Raw genomic sequence first — 18,693 nt, 5'->3', positions numbered from 1 at the left:
GACTTATCCTCTCGATGAATGATAACCACTTGGAAAGTCCGAGGGAGGGTTGTTCGGTATAATCATCATATGACTACCCATCTGTATGTTTGGACATCTCTATGCCCTTACCAAGAAACGCAGTACACAACATCACAGATGCTAGTCTCGAGCTCAAGCGACCTTTATCCACGTTTTAGGCGGCTGAATCGACTAGGAACGAATTTAGATCATACAGTGTTTACAAATGAGTTTCAACATCGAATTACGATTCATTTGTATTAAAGTATAATCAAGGTCTTTATCTATGTTTGAAATCATGGGTATACAGATAAAGAAATAACAAACCATGAAATAATGAATTATATTAAAATAAAGATTGTTCTTTACAACTGAGTCAATAAAATCCCTAGTCAACAGTTGACTTGCAGGGCATCTACTCTAACAATCGGAGTGTTATGAATATACTATATAACTAATTATAATTTTGAGATCAATGACAGAGATCCTCTTTCGGTTAAACTCTGTTTAGATTACGTTTGGATCTATAGATTTCAAATATGTAAATTTCAATTGTTTTCAAATGTAATTTTATTGTTTAGAGATGTAATATCGTAAACTTCAAATTCACTCGTTATATGTTACATAGTATTTCATGTTAATCATGATGAATTTCAAGTTCATCCAATAATGATTTCAATTGAAAATCATTCTGCTTTATATTACAAATATGGTATATAAATCATATGTGGATTTAAAATTTGATTTATTGTTTCATCCGTGAATTTCAAATCTATCTCCCCAAGTACGTTAAAGAAAATTTGTAGTGGATTCATAATATGATCAGGTTAATATGTAAAAGAACGAAGGAGAAAGACATACTAATTAAGCTACATCTGAGGCTTATATTTAATATAAAATTTTCATAGTATTCCGTTGAAGTATGTTTTTATAATTCATTTAATGTCAGATAATAATTATTATTAGTCAAAGTTATTTTCTCCAGAGGTATTTGTTAAATTTCTTGGCATATACATAATTAATANACAGTAGTTATAATAAGATATGAATTTACTAGGTTTTATCGAAGGCAGTCACAATCTATATAATTGTCATATCGTACCAATTGAGCCTTCTTTCAAAATACCTCGATCCACACCATTATAGAGCGAAAATCGAAATTTTGTATATAGAAACATATTGGGTCCAAATTCCGTGCTTATTTTATTTAATAAAATCCATTTTCAATATTAATCTTCAAAGTCAAAAAAAATTAATAATATATTGATTGTTTCCCAACTATTTGATTATGATAATTACACATTTGACAATTTGAGCTTTTTTGCTTGAACAGTCCAATCCTAATAATTAATGCATGTAGCTACGTTATTTATAATACGAAAACCATTAGACAAAATTGTGTAGAAAATGAGATTAATTACTTGTATAATTATTTTACATGCGTACTTAATTATTACAAAAAATAATAAATATACGCAATATTTTTTTTTTGTCTTACATATATACTTTGCTAGTTACATGTAAATATTCGACACAGCTTGACTCGTGGGATGGGATGGGGATGATATATAATACATAACTAAAATGTATTTTAGTACTTGATGTCAATTTAGATTATGGTTAAAATTGACTTTTTATTTAGATCATATCCCAATTAAATCATGATTTCAATAGTTTATGTATCAATTTGTCCATTTAACTATAGCCATTAACCCTTAGCCATGCACGGCTCCCCCCTCTGCCTTGTCCAGCTCTTGTTTTGTCCCTTAACGACACTTTTCCTAGCCCTTTAATATCTTGTACTGGCAGCGTGTCTCTTAGAATTCATAACATGTTCATATAGCATAAAAATTATCAAAACTTTGAAAATAATCATCACCACGTTAAACGATTTGTACTCAAATTTTTTAGGGTTGTAGGTGATTTAGAGGTGTAGAGTTTCGGATCTTTAGGACTCTTGATTTGAAAATAATTAGGCCCAATAATCTTAGGTAAATTAGGCTCATTAAGACCTATTTAATTGTAAAATAAAAGTTTACAAAAATTAGTTTTCAAAAATAATACTTTTTGGGCCCTGAAAAGTCATTCGTTTGATCAAAATCGGCTTTCCGGACAAAATCGAGCTCGTTTCGTAAAATAATTTGGACTCCATCCTTTTTAGAAAATTTTAATCATATTATCAAGCATCAAAAACATTTATCGAAAAATATTTTTATCTCGGTCGTCCCCGATCTCCTTTCCCAACCTAGTATCGAATGTTCGGATAAAATCCTTCAATTTCATGAAATCATGCAATTTAAACATTTAAGCATGTAAAATATATCATTTAATCTTTTAAAATCAATTGAATAAAAAAAGGCAATTTACATCATTTGCATGCATGCGGTTTACGTGTACTGATTTTTCGGACGTTACATTCTTGATAGTGTTAGCTATCCAAGACCCAATTTTCTCAACTCTAGGTAAATGGTTGGACTAAAAATATTTCAGAAGAACGGTTTGATGATTCATTTGATTAATTATTATTACTATATACTCAAATTTATAACATCAACTAGATGAATAAATACAGTAGAGTAAATAACATATAATATATGAAAGTTCGAAGATATAATCCTTCTACGTCTCCATTTTTTCCACTTAGGAATAAATCTATTAGAAGACTTTGGTTTTTACAAATCTTTTATAACAACTCGTTTTAATCTTAGGTCTTATTAACTGTCTAAATTGAAATTCTTAGTATCTTTTACAACGGTTAAGACCTTTAGTCAAACAATCAAAACATCACAAATATAACAAAGAATGAATCCTAAGATTGCATCTCCTGGAGCTGTCTCTAGTAGAAAACGGTCGAGTAGTTGTTTTTCAAGCTCTGAATGATCCTATTAGATATGATAATATCTTGAAGAAAGAGCTGTTGAGCAAAGTAGGATATATGAGCAGTGTGCTCAGAACTCTTTCAGTATGCAAGCTTTGTGATAGGATCGGTTCTGGGCACCTGCGAGAGTGCTTCAAACAAAATATTCTCAATGAACTGCAATAGCCCGTGTTCTAAGAATACAAATACCGATGAATTAAATCGAGTTTGGTTTTAAACGAAGCAGAAACTACTCAAAATAATCTTTCGTTAAGAAAGATGATCGGTTTAGAACTTTTAACTTGTGTGAACTGAATAACTGAAATAAAGGGAATCGGTTCGAGCTTGTATCACTTCAGTTATGGTAAAAGCTGAACTGATCAAATCAATTTTAAAACAATAGTTAAACTGTTAGGAAAATAAGTTATGTCTATGAATGTTTGGAGACTTCAACTGCTCCTACGTCAATCATTCTTCCACCTCGGGTAGGTTCGACTAGAAGACTTTGATTTATACAACACTTTTTACAAACACACTCAACTTAGGACTTACGCTACTGTCTAACTGAACTCCTAGCTTAGACTGAAGGCAACACCTTCAAGCCAAAACTTGTTTAACGTGTATGCATTAAAGACTACATACATAAGTTTAATGTCTTTGTGCAGGACTCACTCAGCTATTCGATAAGCTCAATTCTGTGTGTGTATGTGAGTGATTGTGTGTGCGTGTATGAGAACTGATCTATGGATACAACACGAAGGTGTTCTCACACACTGAGGGAATTTTGCTTCTAATCTAAGCCGATAACATGACGTTGAAATGTTCCCTCAAATCTGGGTTTGTTGCTTCTTGTAAGCTGATATGCATTATGCGTGCCCTTTCTTATCTGTGTTCATCTGCACACTTCTTTTTCCACACTTGTTTGTTGATGTTATAGATCTTGTATATATAGGGGCAATGTATCCGTACATCAAGACTCATCAAATATGTCCGTTGCAATTCGAATCGGTTCCTCAAAATTTGTGTCTTGTCCTTTCTGACAGCTATTCTGGAACGTCTCGACTTTAAGCTCTGCTACAACGTTCATTATTGTCCTTTGATTAGACAATTTCTTTTTATACCCTTGTGCAAAGCTGGATTCCACTTAGATAAGTTTGTCTTGTTCTGCACCCTTATTGGCTCCCAACTGATGCTCTGAACTGGTCAGCTAAACTGGTCTTGAGCTGATCTGGTGAAATCAGTTGGCTCGTCAGCTGAATTGATTTCACTGATTCAGTTGAACTGGTGGCTGGGCTCTTCATCAGTTGAACTGACCTTTAATATTTCAATTTGACTGGTTCAGTTTGAGCAATCAGTTGGCACTTTCAGTTTGCGTCTCGATAGCTTCAGTTTTAGCTCGGTAACTGATCAGTTCGAAGCCTGATTAGTTTCAACTTTCTGCGCACTTAGGTAAATTCGTTAGAATCAAAACAACAAGTTTTGTTAACATCAAAATCAAGATTGCGAACATGAAATATTCCAGTACTTTGAATTCTTTTCTTCGAGTGTATCACATTTTTCTTTGTTTCTCTTGTTGAATTATTGCTTGCATTCTCTATATATAGTACTTGAATCATTTTTCCCGTTCAACGACTCTTTGTACTGTAGCCCGACAATATAAACACATCATTGTCACATGCTGCAACTTTCATTAAATGCTCTTTAATGTCTTTCATGTTTCACTACTAAAAAAAAAAAGCAAAAGACAACGGTTAAAAACCGTTGTCGTAGGTCAAATAAAATCGTTGTTAAAAGCCCTGTGGTTAAAGGGTGTGCTCAAATACAACGGTGAAAAACCGTTGTCGTAGACGTCTAAAGACGACGGTGAAAAACCGTTGTCGTAGGTATATAAAACTGTTGTTAAAGGTCCTGTGGTTAAAGCATTCGATAAAAGACAACGGTTTTGGAGTGGTGTGGTAGTTACAATTTGCGACGATTTTTAAACAACCGTCGCAAATTAATTCGCGACGGACATCATCGTTACCCGTCGCTACAATTAGCGACGGTCGTAATTTAAACGGTCGCTAAATAGCGACAGTTTAATACACCGTCACTAAATTTAGCGACGGTGTTTATAAACTTCGTCGCTAATTTTAGTGACGGTTTTGTATGCTTTCCGTCGCTACTTTTTTCAATAAAATAAAAAAAAATCACTTTTAATATTTTAATAAATATATAAAAAAAAAACTCACAATCTAATATGCTAATTATATTCTTGATTTTAAAAATTTATTAAACTTTAAAGAGAAAATCGAAACTAAAATTGTGTAAGGGAGAAAATTTTAAATGTTGTGAAGTGGTATGGTAGAAAATAGACCGAGGGTAGGGGTATTTATAGACAGTTTGCGACAGTTTTGACTTTAACCGTTGCAAATAGCGATGGTTCTTTTTCTAACTGTTTAGCGACGGTTCTTTTTCTAACTGTCGCCGATCTATAATTAGCGACGCTTTTACAAGAACCGTCGCTATATGTAGCGACGATTTGTAAACACCGTTGCTAAATATGGCGACGGTTATGTATAAACCGTCGTTAATTATAGATCGGCGACGGTATTATCAAAACAGTCGCTAAATTTAGCGACGGTTAAAACAGTCGCTAAATTTAGCAACGGTTATACAACAACCGTCGCTAAATTTAGCGACACTTTTTACAAAATCGTCGCTATATTTACATCGACGACGGTTTTTCTTTAAACCGTCGTTAAATGTCGCGATGGTTATACTTTAACCGTCGCTAGATTTAAATTAGGGACGGTATAGTATAACCGTCGCTAATTTTAGCGACAGATTTTACTTAAACGGTCGCAAAATGTAATATTGACAACAAATTTATAGAAAAAACAGTTGAAAGACAACGGTTTTTTACAAACCGTTGTCGTAGCTTGAAGAAAAACGCTAATAGACAACAGTTTAAAAACCGTGGTCGTTGCCCAAAAAAACGCTCATAGACAACGGTTTATTGTAGTGTTTTTGCGTTTTTAAAGTCCACTTTATACAAAAGCTCTGGGGCCCTTAGCTCTTAATCGTTATTACAACACAATTTGATTAGGGTTCATTAATCACAGCGGAAAACGAGTTTAAATTTTTATTTACAATGAGCCTAAAACATATTATTTGAATACTAAAAATAGTATTCCATCTCATATCATAAAACATGCCCACACATAATCAAAACCAATCATATACAAACAGCTCATATCCTCGGGACATGCCCCGGTATATAGATACATACATATACTGGGAACAAAACATAAAATCTCAGCTCAAACTGTGACTCCCTCCAGAAGTGCCCTCTCCGGCCTTCTGATATCCTGGAGTGCCTGCCATTGTCCACACACAAAGACAACAACAGCCCCCCTTGGGGGTGAGCAAAACTCCGTATGGAACAACCATCATATATACCACAAGTATCTAAACAATGATATATGGTATGCAATGCATGTATGTCGTGGAGGTATCAGGTCAAATGCCCATCCACTAAGCACATTTCAGAATCAAACGAATCGCTATCAAATCAATGCTCGAACTGGCACACCGCCTCAATAAGGGATACTCGTACGATAGCGTCGACGAAGCGCCATCAAATCCCAAATCTCATATCCAATCATCGGGGCCACAAATATCTATGCTTTAAGGGTCATTTAATACCAAACATAGCATTGTGTTCCAAACCCCAGAATCAAATCAAATCATATCAGGGTATCCAAGGATCATAGCTCAACGTGCATGTCATGTATGCCACATAAACTCAACAAATAAGGCATATAGACATGTATTCTCAATCCAATCAATCAAATCAATCAAACATATATCATATGATACAGATACTTGTCGTATGTTACCCGGTCGCAACATACCTCAATTCTTCGTTCCAGTTGATGTAGCTTGAAGGTTTCAATATAATAATCTATCTACATCAATAACATATTCATTTCAATCAATAATTTCATTCAAATTCAACAATATAAGTTTCAAATATCATTTGAAACTTTAAAATTTCATATCAAATTGAAATCATAACATAATTCAATTTCGACTTCGAATATGAGTTTCTTGTCGGCTATTCTACTACATGTATAGCTTTCGACTTCAAATACATGCTATTCCAGCACTTTGATAATTAAAGCTGCTGAAATTAGAAGAAACTTACCTCAAAAGGAAGCTCTCGATGCGAGGATTCCGGATATATAATTTGTTTCAAGTTTGGACAACGTTTCGAGGTGATTTCGTACGTTAGAACTTGAATTCTCTCGTTTCTCTCTCTCAACTCTCGAAGGCTATAAGGAATTTGCAGAAAACTTCATGCTGATCTTCCTTAAAACGTGTGCAGCAGAGGTATGCGCGCATATGCGCGACAGAACTCGCGCATATGGGCGGATAGTTCTGCCCGCACGCGCAGTTCTGCGCGGGTGCGCGCCTTGCTCTGTCTGAAACGCTATTTTAGGTTCCGAATTAGCAAAAGTGTTCAACATGAAAGTTGTAGCTCTATGTCTTGGCTTTCATTTGCCACTAACCTCACTCAATTTGAATATCAGATGCGAGAGTTATGCTCATTCTCCCAAAATATATCAGTGCAGGAACTGCAACGCACACGATACACTTCGGAATATTTTCCCCCTATTTTCAAATGAATTTGGACAAACCTCAAAACATGAAAGTTTTAGTACTATGTCTTACCTTTCCAATGAAATTGGCCTCATGTCATTTGGACCAATACTCAGGTAATTATGCTAAAAATCGTAACATGTGTCATTTTTCTATTGCGGTTCAGCACACGTTTCAAACACAAATCAATTTCTAATACAATCTTTCATCCTTTCCATCTATTTTCTCACTCTCATTGTCATGATATACATCATATACATAATCACATGACAATTTCATGAATTATCGATAATCAAAGTGTGATTTACGATAATACGATACACGGTACTTACATTTCTCCCCCACTTAAAAGATTTCGTCCTCGAAATCCCAAACATCTCTATGTATATAACATTAGTAAACATATAATATGTCACCAGTTATAGTACATATCAATAATAAAATCAGTAAATGGATCATTATACATCGAATACAATGGAACAGATGACATAGAATCAAATAAATGCGGATATGAATCTCGTATTTTGCTCTCCAAGTCCCACGTCGACTCTTCCACACCATGCCGTGTCCATTGTACTCGAACTAAGGGGATCGATTTATTACACAATATTTTTTCATTCCGATCCATAATGCAAACAGGTTGTTCAACATAGGAAAGAGAAGGATCAAGTTCACCCTCATCAGGTGCAAGTACATGCGATGGATCTGGTTCATACTTTCTCAACATAGAAACATGAAACACATCATGAATGGCAGATAAAGCTGGTGGCAATGCCAATCGATACGCAAGATCACCAACTCGATCCAGCATCTCGTATGGACCAACATAACGAGGAGACAATTTTCCTCGCATACCAAATCGAGCAGTGCCTCTAAAGGGAGATATTTTCAAAAATACTTTATCATCTTTCTGGAATTCCAAGGGTCGTCTTCGTTTGTTCGCATAACTCGTTTGACGATCCTGAGCAGCTTTCATCCGCTGCCGAATTAACTGAACCTTATCATTCATTTCCTGTATCATTTCAGGTCCAGTCAATTGTATTTCACCAATTTCATCCCAGAATAATAGTGATCTACATCGTCTCCCGTATAAGGCTTCAAAAGGTGTCATACCAATGCTCGTTTGGAAGCTATTATTATAAGAAAATTCCACCAATGGTAAAGCATCTTGCCATCCAATTCTGAAATCCATCACAACCGCACGTAACATATCTTCTAACGTCTGAATCGTACGCTCGATCTGGCCATCAGTTTGAGGATGACAAGCAGTACTCATAGCCAAACGCGTACCCATCGCTTCCTGAAAACTACCCCAGAATTTAGAAGTAAACCTGAGATCACGATCAGATACAATTGAGACTGGCACACCGTGCAGTCTCACAACATTCTCAATGTATAAACGGGCCATTCTCTTATAAGGATAAGTCCGCTCATACGGAATAAAATGTGCAGATTTCGAAAGCCGATCAATAATAACCCAAATCGCATCACAGCCCTTGGGTGAACGAGGTAAATGAGTCACAAAATCCATAGCAATATGTTCCCAATTCCATTTCGGGATTTCAAGACTATGGAGTAATCCTCCAGGTTTCATTATCTCGGCTTTTACTTGCTGGCAAACCAGACATTTAGAAATAAATTCAGCAATGTCCTTCTTCATACGTCTCCACCAGAATTGAGGTCTCAATGTCAAATACATCTTTCGACCTCCAGGGTGAATACTGTACTTGCTACAATGTGCTTCTCGAAGGGCAGATTTCAAATAAGAATTATCAGGAACTACCAGCCGACCATTAAGTCGTAAAGAACCATCAGAAAAAATCTGAAATCCAGACTGATGTCCTGCAGATACAAGTTCTTTCGACTTCTGAATCTGAGCATCGCTTTGTTGGGCCTTTCGGATTTTAGATATCAAGTTCGGCTCAATTTGCAATGCTGAAACAGTGACAGAATTCCAATTCGAGTGAAAAGTCCAACCAGAAGTACATATATCCTCGTGTACTTTGGCGACACAAACAGATGCTAACACAGAATCATGCACCTTACGACTAAGGGCATCCGCAGTAACATTCACCGATCCAGAGTGATATTTAATCTCACAATCAAAATCTTTCAGGAGATCCATCCACCTGCGTTGCCTCATGTTCAAATCCGATTGAGAAAAGAGATATTTCAGACTCTTATGGTCCGAATAAATACTAAACTTTTCTCCGTACAAATAATGGCGTCAAATCTTCAAAGCAAACACAATGGCAGCCAATTCAAGATCATGAACAGGATAACGTGTTTCATGAGATTTCAATTGACGCGACGCATAAGCAATCACTTTGCTATGTTGCCTCAGAACACAGCCCAAACCTTTATCAGACGCATCTGTACACACGACAAATCCTCCGGTACCTAAGGAAATAGTAAGCACAAGTGCTGTGGTCAATCTCGTCTTCAATTCAAGAAAACTAGCTTCACATTCATCTGACCAAATGAATCGCTGATTCTTCTGTGTCAGTTGAGTAATAGGTTTAGCTATTTTCGAAACTCTTTCAATGAAACTACGATAATAACCAGCCAAACCCATGAAGCTACGAATCTCAGGAACATTCATAGGTCTCGGCCAATTCAATACAGCTTCAACCTTAACAGGATCAACAGATATGCCATGTCTCGAAATGACGTGGCCCAAAAATACCACTTTGTCCATCCAGAATTCACATTTGGACAATTTAGCATATAAATGGCTAGTACGAAGAGTTTGAAGTACCAGTCTCAGATGTTCAGTATGCTCCTTGTTTGATTTTGAATACACAAGAATATCATCGATAAAAACAATAACGAATCGGTCAAGATAATCTCGAAAGACACGATTCATTATATCCATAAATACGGCAGGAGCATTCGTGAGACCAAAAGGCATAACCATGAACTCATAATGACCATACCTGGTACGAAAAGCAGTCTTAGGTACATCTTCGTCTCGAACTCGTACTTGATGATAACCAGATCGAAGATCAATCTTAGAGTATACAGAAGTACCCTGAAGCTGATCAAATAAATCATCAATACGAGGAAGTGAGTACTTGTTTTTCACAGTAACCCTATTCAATTGCCTATAATCAATACACATTCGCATAGTACCATCTTTCTTTCGAACAAATAAGACTGGAGCTCCCCAAGGTGATATACTCGGTCGAATATATCCCTTGTCGAGAAGATCCTGTAATTGTTCTTTCAATTTCAATGGTGCCATGCGATAAGGAGCTTTAGAAATAGGTGCAGTCCCCTGCACAAGATCAATACTAAACTCAACTTCTCGATGAGGAGGAAAATCAGGAATCTCATCGGGAAATACATCCGGGAATTCTTTTGCAACAGGAATATCAGATAAAGATGGCTCCTTTTTCGAGACATCAACAGCGTAGATAAGATAACCTTCATCTCCGCCAGTCAAAAGTCGAGACATTTCCAAAGAGGATACCAATGGAATTTTGGCTTGGGAACCCTTGCCATAAAAATTCTACTTGGGTCCATCAACCGGTCGAAATCGAACCACTCCATGAAAACAATCAACAGTAGCTCGATTTGTTGTCAAGATATCCATGCCAACAATACAATCAAAGTCGTGCATTGGGAGGACAATCAAATTCAAGAACATCACATTATCCTCATATATCAATACACAATTATGCATAACTTGCTCAGACAAAATAATCTTTCCTGCTGACGTGGCTATCGACAAAACATCATACAACGGGGTACACTCAATACCATGAGATGCAACAAATGCATGCGATATGAATGAGTGAGATGCGCCTGTATCAAATAAAACACGTGCAGGATAATCGCAAAGCATGCAAATACCTGCAATCACACCATCAAGAGCTTCTTTCGCCTGATCCTCAGTCATAGCATACACTCGAACTTGAGGAGAAACCTGGGCAATCTGACCACCTGGTCCTCAATATCGTGGAACACTCGACTGCTGAAAAGAGAGAACGGGAATAGCAGGTCTCATCATGCTAGGGCCACCTCTAAATCTTGGCTGGGGTTGGGAAGAAGTTGTACCCCTGTTCGGACATACACGAGAAAAATGGCCTTCCTGCCCACACTGATAACAAGTACCAAACATACCTCGACACTGCTCGATAGTATGTTTACCCCCACAATTACTACAGTAAGGAGCAATCACAGGACTCCCTCTCTGGGATCCACTCGAACTCGAAGAAGATGAAGAAACAGAACCAGTATTCTTGAACTTCTTACCCCTTGGACGCAATGCAGGCTGCTGAGCTGACACTGGTGGTGGAGGAGTATACTGTGGACCTCCTCTCCTGAGTCCAGCCTCAGCTGCCTTGGCTCGTTCCACTACCTCTGCGTAGCTGGTAGGCAAACCAAAAACAACATAAGTATATATAGCAGGATGCAATCCATTCACAAACCTGTTATATTTTGCCTTCGCATTCCCAGCTACGTGAGGTGCATACTTCAACAGAGTAGAAAACTTCGAAGCATATTCCGCAACAGTCATCGTTCCCTGCTGCAGACTATTAAATTCATTCTCTTGGGCAGTATAATAAGAAGGAGGGGAATACTGCTCCAAAAACTGGGCCTTGAAGACATCCCATGTGACTTCTATCTCGGCCTCTTTCAATCCAATCTCAGCGGCTTCCCACCAAGATTTAGCTCGATCTTTCAGCTGATACAAAGCAAGTTTCAGTCTCCGAGCCTTGGAATATTCAACGATATTAAACAAGTGCTCGATATCTTTCAACCAGGCCTCTGCTCTTTCTGCACTCTCAGTGCCAAAGAACCTCGGTGGTTTTAAATCCTGGAATCGAGCCATTACCACATCCATGGACAACCCCTTCAAATTGTCCAACTATTCTCTCAGTACTGCTACTCGCAGGTTCGTTTGTGGGATCCATCTACAAATCAAATGATGAATATCACATTTCATATCAATTTCACATCATCACCATCTCTTATCATCAATCTCATCAGATACTTACTCAAATCAAATCAAGTAAGAGCAAGTAATACAAATAATTCAAACAGAAACGCACAATTCATTTGTGCCTATTCAAGTGTACACAAAACTCAATCGAGCATTCCCAGCTATGCTCTGATACCACTTCGTGTGGGGCCCTTAGTTCCTAATCGTTATTACAAAACAATTTGATTAGGATTCATTAATCACAGCGGAAAACGAGTTTAAATTTTTCTTTACAATGAACCCAAAACATATTATTTGAATACTAAAAATAGTATTCCATCTCATATCATAAAACATGCCTACACATAATCAACACCAATCATATACAAACAGCTCATATCCTCGGGACATGTCCCGGTATATAGATACATACATATACTGGGAACAAAACATAAAATCTCAGCTCAAACTGTGACTCCCTCCAGAAGTGCCCTCTCCGGCCTCCTGATATCCTGGAGTACCTGCCATTGTCCACACACAAAGACAACAACAGCCCCCCTTGGGGATGAGCAAAGCTCCGTATGGAACAACCATCATATATACCACAAGTATCTATACAATGATATATGGTATGCAATGCATGTATGTCGTGGAGGTATCAGGTCAAATGCCCATCCACTGAGCATATTTCAGAATCAAACGAATCGCTATCAAATCAATGCTCGAGCTGGCACATCGGCCTCAATAAGGGATACTCGTATGATAGCGTCGACGAAGCGCCATCAAATCCCAAATCTCATATCCAATCATCGGGGCCACAAATGTCTATGCTTTAAGGGTCATTTAATACCAAACATAGCATTGTGTTCACAAACCCCAGAATCAAATCAAATCATATCAGGGTATCCAAGGATCATAGCTCAACGTGCATGTCATGTATGCCACATAAACTCAACAAATAAGGCATATAGACATGTATTCTCAATCCAATCAATCAAATCAATCAAACATATATCATATGATACAGATACCTGTCGTATGTTACCCGGTCGTAACATACCTCAATTCTTCGTTCCAGTTGATGTAGCTTGAAGGTTTCAATATAATAATCTATCTACATCAATAACATATTCATTTCAATCAATAATTTCATTCAAATTCAACAATATAAGTTTCAAATATCAGTTGAAACTTTAAAATTTCATATCAAATTGAAATCATAATATAATTCAATTTCGACTTCGAATATGAGTTTCTTGTCGGCTATTCTACTACATGTATAGCTTTCGACTTCAAATACATGCTATTCCAGCACTTTGATAATTAAAGCTGCTGAAATTAGAAGAAACTTACCTCAAAAGGAAGCTCTCGACGCGAGGATTCCGGATATATAATTTGTTTCAAGTTTGGACAACGTTTCGAGGTGATTTCGTACGTTAGAACTTGAATTCTCTCGTTTCTCTCTCTCAACTCTCGAAGGCTATAAGGAATTTGCAGAAAACTTCATGCTGATCTTCCTTAAAACGTGTGCAGCAGAGGTATGCGCGCATATGCGCGACAGAACTCGCGCATATGGGCGGATAGTTCTGCCCGCACGCGCAGTTCTGCGCGGGTGCGCGCCTTGCTCTGTCTGAAACGCTATTTTAGGTTCCGATTTAGCAAAAGTGTTCAACATGAAAATTGTAGCTCTATGTCTTGGCTTTAATTTTCCACTAACCTCACTCAATTTGAATATCAGATGCGAGAGTTATCTCATTCTCCCAAAATGTGTCAGTGCAGGAACTGCAACGCACACGATAAACTTCGGGATGATTTTGCCCCTATTTTCAAATGGATTTGGACAAACCTCAAAACATGAAAGTTTTAGTACTATGTCTTACCTTTCCAATGAAATTGGCCTCATGTCATTTGGACCAATACTCAGGTAATTATGATAAAAACCGTAACATGTGTCATTTTTCTGTTGCTGTTCAGTACACGTTTCAAACACAAATCAATTTCTAATACAATCTTTCATCCTCACCATCTATTTTCTCACTCTCATTGTCATGATATACATCATATACATAATCACATGACAATTTCATGAATTATCGATAATCAAAGTATGATTTACGATAATACGATACACGGTCCTTACAAAAGCTATGAGACAATTGATTGATGAAAATACTTTATGTTAGATGAGATTTGGTAGGATATATGCAATCTCTCTATTTTAAGTTGTCCATCGATCAGTTCATTTTCAAAAATATTCTTACTATGTCCAGTCGAGAGTTGTTTTAGTATATCTTTGAGCGGTCCGGTTGGGTGACATATTAATCTAGTGCTACTGTTGAATAATTAAAGAAGTGGTTGATTAACTTTACCCATAGAGAGACTAATTAAGTAGCTTGTGATCGTTTACCTAGCTCTTGAAATTGGTTGTGTGTTGCTTGGCAAAACGGAGTATCTGTGAATACACGAAAAATGACAGCTTGTTTTAATATAATGAATTATTATTTGTTATCATCAAAACTAAGAGATCTAACAATATTGATAAATAAATTGAATGATGTAGGTAAAACAATTATTTTTTACTCAAATTATGGTAAAATTTGATTCAAACATTGAATAAGACCAAAAAAAAAATTATCCTTCGCACTAATTTTTTATTTTATCCTAATAGAATCATAAGTGATGCTAACTTTATGAGACCACTTTTACATAAATTATAAAATTAAATTTTTTATACTTCAAAATTTTTCTAAGAAGTTTATGTATCAATATTAGAAATCTACTTTTCACTGATAATTAAATCATCAAATTTTAAATCATAGTTAAATGAATCATCTTTAAAACAACTCATAGAACTACGAATTAGTTGTTTGAACATGGAAGGTGAAATTAAATTCATAAATTGAATTGTGATAGAATAGACAAATAAAATAAAATAAAATTCCAAGAATCACCCTATGAGTTGACGAAGTAGACAGGATTTTGGTTCTCTAATTTGTAAAAATATCGCATTAGAGTGAAAATATCGATCTTAATGCAATAAAATAGGATAATGTCAGCGTCATGTCAACACTTTAGCGATAAAATTTTGATCAATCTACCAAACGAATTTTAGAATTTTCTCAATTAAATTTTATACACATCATATTGACTGTAAATTCCTTTTTTAATGTTCTTTAACTTAGAATGTATATTATTTTTAATAATTTGGTAACGAAAAAGATACAGACAATTCGTGAAACTAAGAATTTCATCACATAAGTTGGCCTAATCAGGATTCTGATTCTTTAATCAGTCAAATATGATCTTAGTGCAATAAATCATATAAAAATGTCTAAAAGATCAATTTTATGAAATAAATTTCTTATAAGACCCGATTCAAGAATAAATAATTTTTTATTTCATAAGTATTACTTTTCAGTTAAATATAGATCGAATCAATTTGTCTTACAAATATAAATTCATAAAACTGTTTGACATGCTACACACTCTTTCATTACACATATATACACACTTATATATTTAATTCTTGTATTCATCTATCTTGTCTGCAAATTTAGAACAAAGTGTTGAATTTAATTATTTGGCTCTCCACACATCTTAAGCTACCTCATGCATTTCTACAAGTGTGTTTCCATAATGTCTTGAACGAATTCTATTCATTTGCATATTGCACCTAAACATTCCAATATTAATTTAATGCTTTATTTTATATTTATATAAATATTCATCAATAATATACATACATTTAAAAAAATGTGTGACATAACATCAAGATAATATAGCTGTTCAAAATTATCCGTCTAACAATATATCAAAAACCGTCGCTAATTAGCGACATATTATATGTTCTAAACCGTCGCTAATCAGTGACGAGTTTTGAAAAACCGTCGCAATAGGAAGACGACGGTAACTTTTCTGACGGTTTTAAGGTCCGTCGCTAACAGTGACGGAGCCAGGAATACGACTCTACCCGAGTTAGAATTTTTAACTCTAAAATCCTTTAATATTTTAAATTGATCTATCCGGGGTAATATAAAATTTATCCAAAATTATACAAAAATTTACATATAAATTTTTTTAAAAAATTAATACCACCCGAGCTTTTGTGGCTCTGCCGCTGGTCGCTAAAACGTCCTAATTTAAGGGTTTTAGCGACGGAAAAAATCATCGCTAATACCAAAATTTTTTTGTCATATAATTTGTCGAATAAATAATTGATTTTGTCAATAAGAGCGACAGAAGAGTACTTTCTATTTATAAATCACGTCCAATTTTACATTATTTTTATTTTATAATTTAGTTTTAAATTTCAAGAGCCCCCCAAAAGTGTTGAATTATTGGGTGTAATAATTAGATCAATAAATCTGTTTGATTATTCACCAATTTATAGCTAGATAGAATCAATACAAACAACCATTTAATTTCTATTAAATGTGACAATAAGCCTAGAAAGCACACGTGCTACTTTGATGCATACAGCGTATTAATTCAATCAATTGCGACAATTAACCAAAGAAATTGACACGTGTGTACATCGTAGTAACCAAAGTCATATTGAAAAGACCATTTGACAACAAATCATTCCGTTAATGATGCTAAAAAGAATAAAAAAAAACTTGTTTGAGAGGGTCTAACTGTTCGCATTTTGTGAGACAGTATCACGGGTCGTATTTTGTGAGATAAATCTCTTATTTGTCATGAATAAGTATTATTTTTTATGCTAAGAGTATTTGTAAGGAATTATTGTGCCAAAAATAATAATAATATCAGAATAGGATGTAAAACTGTAAATTTGTGTTTTATCAGAATTAAGTGTTGTGTCAAATGTTACAACATTTAAGACAACATGCAGCGTAATATTAAAATTTGTAACACAAATTCACTTTAAATAACTAGATGGACAAGATTAAATATGCACAAGTTGTAGAACACGTAACTTAGACTACGTATAAGCCATGCATAATTCTATTATTTAAATTAAAATGATTTTTATTGCATGAGTATTTAAATTTAATTATTTTCCGTAGCAGTTTAATTTTTTTAGCATTTCAGTTAATTCAGTGAGGTCGGACTGAAGTTGGAGCTTTGAGATAAAATTTAAGATTTAGAAAACATTCCCAGAATTTATTTTAGCTAGCAAGTAAGTTAATTTAAGTTAAATGAAGGTTTAAGGAATTATTTATACAACTTGAAGTGAGTAGGAAATAAGTTTATTTAAGTTCCATAATTAAGGGATAATTCACTAAATTAATTAAAGGATTAGTGAGGCTTTTAAGGGTTATAAATTTACTAGCTAGAAAATATTTCCCCTCCATTTATTAGTGAATTTTCGGCCCTTAGATGATTAAGCAACATTGATATGCCAACTCACCCTTTGACCCATTCCTTGTTGTTTTAGCATGCTAATTTTTTTTATTATTGAGCAACCTTAATTAATTAATTAGTGAGCATTATCCTAGTCTAGAAAACATGAGGATTTCGGCCACCCCATTCTAGAATCACCCAACAAATATTTGATATCAACCAACAATTCAAATTTCAAATAGAGGTAGACTTAGTCTTGATTTTGGTTCCCTATATCTTGCAACTATCTCCCTCACTCCCCTAATCATCATTCTCCACCCCTCATCACCGAAAACCAGAGCCATTCCAGTGTAAAAAAACGTGAGCACCATAGCTAGAGGCAAGAGAGAAATCGAGCTAGCAAGGTAGAATAGAAAGCGCTCCACCTCCTCCGCGCCGGATCGTCTCTTCTTTTCGTTTTTCTTTCAAACGAAACCAGGCATGCATATATTCTTCCTTGACTCTTCAATCAAGTCCTATTATCAATTATTTTTCATTACATGATCATCATTTCCATGTTAAAACCGAAATACATCAAGAGATTTCAGAAAATGCAACATGCAGAATTTTTCGGTTTTTCTCTTGTGCTTCACGGGTTGCTTTGTTTTGTGGGTTTCAGGTATTGGTTCGATTCCAGGCTCCCAAGGCGACATCTAGACATGTAATAGGATGTATTAGGATCACTTTGGTCCATTCATTCGAGCCCCACACCCACTGGAAACAAGAAATGACAGCAGCTTCCCATTCTTGCCATATTGAGTTTCGATTTTCTCAAGTTGCTGTCAAAGGGAAATGAATCTGATCTTGGCTGCCCTAAGGGCTTATAGCCATGGTTGGATCACTTCCCTAGCATGTCTAAGACGTGACTAAGTCGCCCTTTTGGTGGCTTGGTCCATGGTGCATCGGTTTTTAATTAAAAGTG

General features: G+C 35.6%; 1 pseudogene; it reads right to left on the bottom strand.

The window, feature by feature from the left end:
* Positions 1 to 12,420, bottom strand: part of LOC140974954 (disease resistance response protein 206-like) — a 14,587-nt pseudogene extending 2,167 nt beyond the window's left edge.
* Positions 12,421 to 18,693: the final 6,273 nt, after the last annotated feature.

The sequence above is a fragment of the Primulina huaijiensis genome, chromosome 4, assembly GCF_012295235.1.
Source record: "Primulina huaijiensis isolate GDHJ02 chromosome 4, ASM1229523v2, whole genome shotgun sequence".
In the NCBI taxonomy this organism is placed as follows: Eukaryota; Viridiplantae; Streptophyta; class Magnoliopsida; order Lamiales; family Gesneriaceae; genus Primulina; species Primulina huaijiensis.
The sequence above is the reverse complement of the archived record's forward strand: the minus strand, read 5'-3'. Positions and strand labels throughout refer to the sequence as shown.